We start from the raw sequence: 7,988 nt of genomic DNA, 5'->3' as shown, positions 1-7,988 counted from the left end.
TGTATTTATTAGAAGTATTTGCTCATTATGTGTGTTGTTTTGCTATATTATCATTAATTGTTTATAAAGTACGTGAGTAGTTATATTCGAACAGGACTTGGTCATGGCAAGTGACCGAGAACATTAAACTCCTTGATCACTTGGGGGCATATAAGACACTAAGTGAGCAAAGCATATCAACGGGCATATGTAAAGACACGAGCAAAATAAGGGAAATCATACTACAACACTTATAGAGTATTTTGCAAATTTTTTGTTAATTTTGTGAAATCATAATAAAGTGTTATGATAAGTTCAGTCATACGAACAAATGTTATAATAGCAATAAATATATTATAATATCACAACGAAATGTCTTTGCACCGCGAGCAATTTCTGGTCGGATGTAATTAAAATATTAAAAAGGAAAAACTACCTTAGGCAGCGAAATTGTCTTAACATTACGAATTGTTGTTTGTATGTTTTAGTTGCATAAATAAAGAAAAAATTATTGTGTAGCTGGAGGAGGGTCTTGTTGAGAATGTTGGTCGACTGATGTTCCAGCATCTTCTTCAGTACCATCGATGCCTGTCGCCAGAGAGATTTCATGAGAGTCTGAGGCATTCTGAGCATTCCTTTCCTCTTCTTGGCGAGCAGAGCACTTCGCGAGTTCGACTTGTCTCATTTGCTCGGGAAGATAGTCGAAATTTGTCTCTGGATTGTTCTTCCAAAACAAGTAGAAGCAATTAAAGGTAGCTCCTCAGAACCTCTCCAGGTTTTGGGAATTTGTTTCCTTGAGCAGCTTAACTCATTCCTCCAATCCAATTGCCTCCTTCATACTAGCCTCCAGATCTTCTTGAAGTTTGGTTAATTCCTTGTAGTTGGTCTCTGAAGCTTCCTTGAACTTCTCTTGGCAGCAATGGTTTTGGCCAGTTCTTCCTGGGTCCTCTTTAGCTCCTCGGTTAAACTGGCGACTTTGTCTTTAGCCACCTTAACCTTCTCCTCACAGGCTTTGATCTCATAGGCATGTTTTGCATCGACCTCCTCAGTGCGACGCCAGCCATTGTTCATGGTTAGGATACCCTGTGAACAGTAGAATAATGAATTTTTCAGAGCTAATAAAAGGAAATGTTGTTCGACTAAAACAAAATATAGAAGAAACTTACACTGATCAGTTTGTTGAACCCACGAGCAAGGACCTGGCTGGGTTTCAACGCAGGAAGATAGGCAAAGGCCTCCTGGTTGCGACGGTGCTTAGACAATCTCTGAAGCTTGTCATTTGTTGAGCTATAAGCATTGCTCAATAAATCTGCGGCCAGAGATCTTTCGGCCTGGTTGGGGGAATGAGTAGTGCGAGGAGGAGGAGGAATAGTTGATTTAGAAAGAGCATGAGCTGAAGGGTCCTCTGGTCGAGCTCTTTTTCTGGAGGGCTCTCCACTGCCTTCTCCAGGGTGTTGTCTGCTCAACTTCTTCCTGCTCGGAGGAGCGTCTGCAGAGGCGTACATGTTGAAAGCTTCGTTAGATGGCATGACTGCAAAACAAAAACAAACGAGCAGATATGTTAAGAAATAGTTTGGCGCAATAAAGGAATAACATAAAGAGAAATTCTAAGTAGTATAATCAAACTATTATTACTGGTCGTTACATTATCTAAAGAACTACTGCTACACTCACTATCTACCTCAAAGAAGTCCAAGCTAAAACTACTGGTCGTAAATTTAAAGTTGCCATTCCTATCGAATAAATGACAAAGGATGGGCAGATTATCTAGGAGTGAGAAATCTATATCGTTCTCGTCTGAAGATTAGAGTATAGGCTGGTGTATTCAGGTAGTTTTTGTTTTCCCCTCCCATGTTGGGTAGGGGTATTACCAGCTCGAGTGCTAGGAGTTGGTTCTTGGATGGTCACTCCCGTTGGTTGTCGCCTCTGGGGTTGTGACACATCTTGCTGCTGCTCGGGGATGTCTTGTCTGTTAGTAACGTCTCTAGTGGCACTCCCCGCGGTGGATTCCCTCACATCCTTGTGAAGTGCTACTGACCAGCCTTAAATTGTTCTCTGTGACCAGCTCCTTGACACTTTTTACTATATTGGACATGCTGACCAAGGCTGCGACTCTTATCTCCATCTCTGGAGTGGGGTCTGGTCGGTACCATGGACCTAGATGCACCACAAGACAACTAAGGACAAGGAAAGACGAAAAAATGACTAGTTAAAGGTCGATCATAGATTAAAATTTTACCTCCTCGTGTGAAGGCTAGGTTGTCAGCAACCAAGTCGGTTGTAAGGAAGTACTCTTGGAAGTACCTTCCTACATTGGACTTGTAGGTAATATCACTCAAGAATGTGCGAGAAGATTCTTGGTGGCAAAAGTGGAAGAACCCCATGTTGTTCTGGTTGGGGTTGGATTTTCAATCGAACAGATAGTTGATTTCATGTGAAGTAGGCACAGGTCATTTTTTGTGGGTGTATAAGATATAGAGTGCTGAAAGTACTCTATATCCGTTGGGTGTTATTTGGAAAGGGGCGACCTCGAAATAATTGGCCACCCCTCGGAAAAATCGTGCAAGGGTAAAACTGCCCCTGCTTCGATGTGATACCTCGACCAGGCACTGTAGGCACCTCCGGGTAAGTTTGCCCTCCGGTCGGGTGTTGGTTTGTACAGGGTAATCATGGAAATCCCATACTTCTTGGGGTATTTTTCCACCATCCTGGTCGATATGACACTAGGAGGGGCAATGTACCAATCTACCTCTGCTTGAAGGCAATCACGGGGACGAGCTTTGAGCTGAATGTCTGGTGGTGAGAAGTTTAAAGGTTGAGGGTTGCTTGAAGGACCCTCGGCGTTGGTTGTCGGCTGGTTAGAAGGTGAATATGTTGTTTTCTTTTTCCTATGAGCAGTGTATTTGACACGACCCATGTTAGATTTCTTGTGTGGAGGACTAGTCATAGAGTTTGATTGTAAAGTCGAAGGCTTAGGAAAAGGCAATGAAGGCATCTTGATCCTCGAACAACAAAGCAAGAAGATCATTGTCTATTAGTTTCTCACCTCCCCAGGGATTATGCATGAATATCTGAGAAGAGCAAAGGGGAAGTGAGAATCTACGACCAATAGAGAAAAACAAGGATAACGTTGCTCGTGTATAAAAGTTAAGCTTTTATACAACCAGTAGCATCCTGATATAAACACAATAAACATGCGAACAGTTTGAAAAATAGATCAAAAAGTGAATGTGAAAAGTTTTTTCGGAAAAACTTTTCAACTCCGAAAACAGGCGGGAAAAACCCAGTTTTTCCAAAAAGCTTAAAATTTATTTTTCACTTCGATTTTGGACCCGAAATCAATATTCCAATACCTCACATTACTTTTTAAAACATTGTCTAGTATTTTATACTACCTAAACTCCTTATTCTAGCATACTCATTCTATGTATATTTGCTTAAACCCGGTTACCCAAAAATTTCTTAGGAACAATAGAAACCCAGTTACAAAAATTCGTGAATCAAGACCAGAATACATAAAAATTTCTACAAAAATGAGAGGGTGGATTTGAAAACTTACTTGGATATGGATTTTAGGAGAAATCACGAAGTTATTGCTAAGATTTTCTCGATGACATCACGAATGAAACTGGAATCTCTAGGTTTTCTTGAAGGTTTGTTTGAGTTCTTAAAGAGAGAGAAAGTTCGGGTAAAAAATGAAAAAAAGATGAAAAGGCTTATATTTATACTGCTCGGGGCGTTAATAAAAGGTAATGATGGGAATGGGATTTCGATGTACGGGGAATTGCGATAACCGTCAAAACATTTTTGGGAAACTGTAAAGGTCATAATTACTTGCTTTTCAAAAACGTACTGACAGATGTGACAGGTCAAATTGATTGTTGGTCGAGTAAGTTTATTAAATGCTGATCGCATTAAAATAAACTTGGGGGGCAAATGTTTACCCAAAAAATACTTACTTACTGACGTAATAGCGAAAAAGGAAAACAAAAAGCGGTCTTAAAGATCCATCTACGAGCTAAGGACTCCAAGTAAGTTAGCCTTTCTCTTTCTTGCCTACAACATGAATATACTAATGTGTGCTTGTATTAGTAGATTACACTAGTTTTGTTTGGGTCATTAAGACAAGGGTATGCTTAATGCCTACTCTTGCAATGCTTTGGCATTCTGCAACTAAATGGTAAGTGGGTTTGGGTTGGAGCCAGAACTCTAACGTAAAATAGTCCGGGTTGGAGCCAGGACATGGTAAGTATATAGTCCTGGTTGGAGCCAGCACATGGTAAGCATATAGTCCGTGTTGGAGCCAGGACATGGTAAGTATATAGTCCGGGTTGAAGCCAGGACAATGGTAATATAGTTCGGGTTGGAGCAAGGACAATGGTAATATAGTCTGGGTTGGAGCCAGTACAATGGTAATATAGTCCGAGTTGGAGCCAGGACAATGGTAATATAGTCTGGGTTGAAGCCAGGACAATGGTAATATAGTCCGGGTTGGAGCCGGGACATAAATGCTAGAACCGGGTTGTGGCCCAGATCCCTTGTTGATAATTTAATTGCTTAGTCCTGATGTGTGTTCAATATATTTGAATATTCTGAGAATCTTCTGAGTGCAGAATATTACGATATGAGTTTTATATTGTATGTTATGGGAATTTTCTTAGTGCAGGTTATTGTGTTAAGTGTGAACTTGGTTGTTAGATACAACCAAAGTTATTGTTCAATATGGTTATCTATGTTGGATGCTCTGGGAATTTTCTGAATGCAGGTTATTCACTACTACAAAAATACCCTTTACGGGACACTTTTTTAGGACACGCACATAAATGCAAGTCCTTAAAAATATTTATGGAGTTTTTAGGACACTCATTGAGAGTCCTGAAAAAACACAATTTAGGACTCGCAATGAGTGTCCTAAAAAAATATGCGAGTCCTAAAAAAATATGGGCTAAAAAATGAGTGCTTTACTTAACAATTTTAAGGACTTTCTTTGGGAGCCCTTAATACTCTTCAAGGACTAGCTTTGCGAGTCCTAAAAACATAAAATATAAATAAAAATAAAAATAAAATATAATTTATACTATATTTTAAATTAGTTCAAAATTATAAAATAAAATATAAATTAATTTTAAAATATAAAATTAATAATATTCATTCTAAATATTTTAATAACAAAAAATTTATGCTGTAATTTAATAAATACCTAAATAGTAAAACAATTAATTAATGAACGAGTCTCAAAAAAATAATTTAAAAATCATTATAATCAAATTTGTTTTTATGAATATAATCAAATTTTATTTATAAAATAAGTAAATAAAAAAAATATAATCCCCAAATCTCTTTCGCTCTCCCTCCTTAACCGATCGTCTCCTTCTCTTTCTCCCTTTCTCTCTCATTTGTTCTCTGCCAGCCCCGAACGACTACCCATCGATTGTCGCCGCCGTTCAAGCATTGGACTAGGAAGAATAGACAACGTTGAAACTCCATCCCCGCGAGCCCTTTGTCGTCATTCTTCCCTGCGAGTAGAAGCCTCCAGGTCCGTACATCGCCGTCATGGATCCAAGGCCAATTTCTGGCTGCTCTGACATCGTCTCAGGTGAAGGGTAGTATGGATGAACTAATGGTATCAAGACGAACAAAGCCCAACCAAGGATCAAGCTTTCAAGTGATAGGAGGAGACGAAATGAGCTCACCGGCGTCCATGGGTTTTCGAGGCTGTTTGACCTTGATTCGCCATCCACGATGAATTGAGAGCCTCCCCACCACGATGAATGACGTCCATGGAAAGAGCACTCGTGCCCCCATTTATCTCTTTGAGATATATATATATAATCATTTTAGAGAAAATTGATAACTTTCTGTGTGTGTGTTTTTTTTATTAATGGTTTGTTTTGGTTTTGTGTTGCAGTTCCACCAGTACCAGGTTGTGGGAAGGGCTCTCCCTACCGTGTCTGATGAGCATCCTAAGATTTACCAGATGAAGCTTTGGGCCACCAATGAGGTCCGCGCCAAGTCCAAGTTCTGGTAAGCCATGGTTTTGATTGTGATTTTTAGAGCTTTTAGCTTTGTTATTTGATTTAGGGGATCCTAGACATGTTTTTTTTTATTTGGGTTATTGATTTTTTTTTTTTATGTTGATTTATGTTTTATTAGGTATTTTCTGAGGAAGTTGAAGAAGGTCAAGAAGAGCGATGGTCAGGTTCTTGCTATTAATGATGTACTGTATTTACTCTTTCTGTGCTTTAAATGCTAATGATTTATGAATAAAGAGTTTATTGCTCTCAATGTTAAGTTGCAATGCTTTCCAGGTAGCAGTTGGGGTCTGCTTTTCATTTTGGCTGAATACGAGAAGTGTCTCGTTACCCTATGGCATGTATACTTTCTTGTAACTAATCTGGTCAACATTTTTCTGATGGTAACTCACATATCTATTCTTGGGAAGACAAACTTATAAAATAAAAAATAAATTTCCATTAAATTCAATCATTCAAGACTAGGATAAACAAGTAGGCACATAGTAAGGAGAATAGAGTTTTAAAGGTTCAGTTAAATGAATTGAGAATATACAAATGAAGTATTGGATTTCTTTGGTGAGTCACACAATTATGTTTGATTAGTTATTGGAAGAATATGTCTTTTACTGGGAATATAGCATATAGGGATCGTTATTAGTGACTTTTTTCTCCCTCTAGAAATTTTCAATGTTATCTGTTATCTGATTTATGTTATGTTTTTTGATGCAGGAAAATGTGGGTTACCCTTCCTGCGCCCTTGGGTCTTATTCAACTGGGAAAATGGTATCTATTGTTGACCTCATTTTGTCTTGTTTCTATGGGAAACAGAGTTAATTTAACAGATGGTCTTGACGGGCTGGCTAGGGGGACTGCTGCCTTGGCATTTGTTGGAATGTCAATTGCAGTGCTTCCAATATGTCCTGGTTAGTATGAATCTTCTTGAAATTAGAATATGATGTCTGAATATTAAGAATTAACAGTTTGATAATTTTCTATTTTACTTGTTTCTTGGTTTGAGCCTATAATAAGTATTTTTTATTTTGTATAGATGTGATCTCAATCATTAGGCCGGAAGTAAATGAGGGTTTGAATAAGTATCCATATGTTAAAAAGCTATGTTCAACAACAGTTGCTAACACTTGGAAACTATTCATAATTATGTGATAATTTAGCTATGTTTGTCGTGCATTTTGAGAGTTTAACTAGTGGCTGACATGTTTTTTTAGAACAAAAAGAAAAAGAACTTTCTTTCATTAGAAAAAAGGATAAGAAAACATATGTTTAACAAGTGGATGACATGTTTTTATAGTATTTTATAAGATTTGAGAGTTTTCATTTTTCAAAGAAGCAATTTGATTGTTTGACAAAAGAAGAATTTACATATTTTACATTCATCACTCTTTATTATTTTCAATGCTATTAATAGTTTTGTATTTTGATTCATGAAGCATAATGTATAGAGTATTACAACTTTTTACTTCTTAAGAATATTACAGATTAAACCAAGCAAGCATGAGATTGAGAGTTAGGAAACTAAAATGTAATTGTGTATGTTCATAGTATATTAAGAGTTAATTAGTATAATGAGTTGAACTGTTATTTTATTGGACTGCATTGGGACTATCATATGCCTTGTTTGCAGGTTCTTAAAATTTGGGGATGTTTGATTTGTAGCTGTTGTGTTGCCCGTTTTTCTAGAAATTTATGGACTCTTGTCTAGTTAATTTTTATAAAAATCACTCGTTTTATGCATTTTATATATAATACATCAACTATCAATGAGAATGAACTGATAGGTTGATTTACTTTGCAACTCTGTTGCATGCTCTTCCTAATATGTGTAAGTATTAAAAATTGTGTAGCTAATGAATTAGTATGTATCTTGATCACTACTGAGACTGACCATAGTATAACTGCTTAGTTCATATATATAGATTGACTTGTCTTTTTATTTATTTCCAAATGAATTTTTTCCTTCTATTAATTAAGAAAACA

The 7,988-nt window shown here is 37.3% G+C and overlaps 1 long non-coding RNA gene across 1 annotated transcript; it reads left to right on the top strand.

The window, feature by feature from the left end:
• Positions 1 to 5,333: 5,333 nt before the first annotated feature.
• LOC133788304 (uncharacterized) lies at positions 5,334 to 7,179 on the top strand. The gene is made up of 2 exons (XR_009873182.1): positions 5,334 to 6,003; positions 6,133 to 7,179. It is a non-coding gene; the product is annotated as an uncharacterized LOC133788304 (long non-coding RNA).
• Positions 7,180 to 7,988: the final 809 nt, after the last annotated feature.

Source organism: Humulus lupulus, chromosome 7 (genome assembly GCF_963169125.1).
Source record: "Humulus lupulus chromosome 7, drHumLupu1.1, whole genome shotgun sequence".
In the NCBI taxonomy this organism is placed as follows: Eukaryota; Viridiplantae; Streptophyta; class Magnoliopsida; order Rosales; family Cannabaceae; genus Humulus; species Humulus lupulus.
This window is presented reverse-complemented; position numbering and strand designations above follow the sequence as displayed.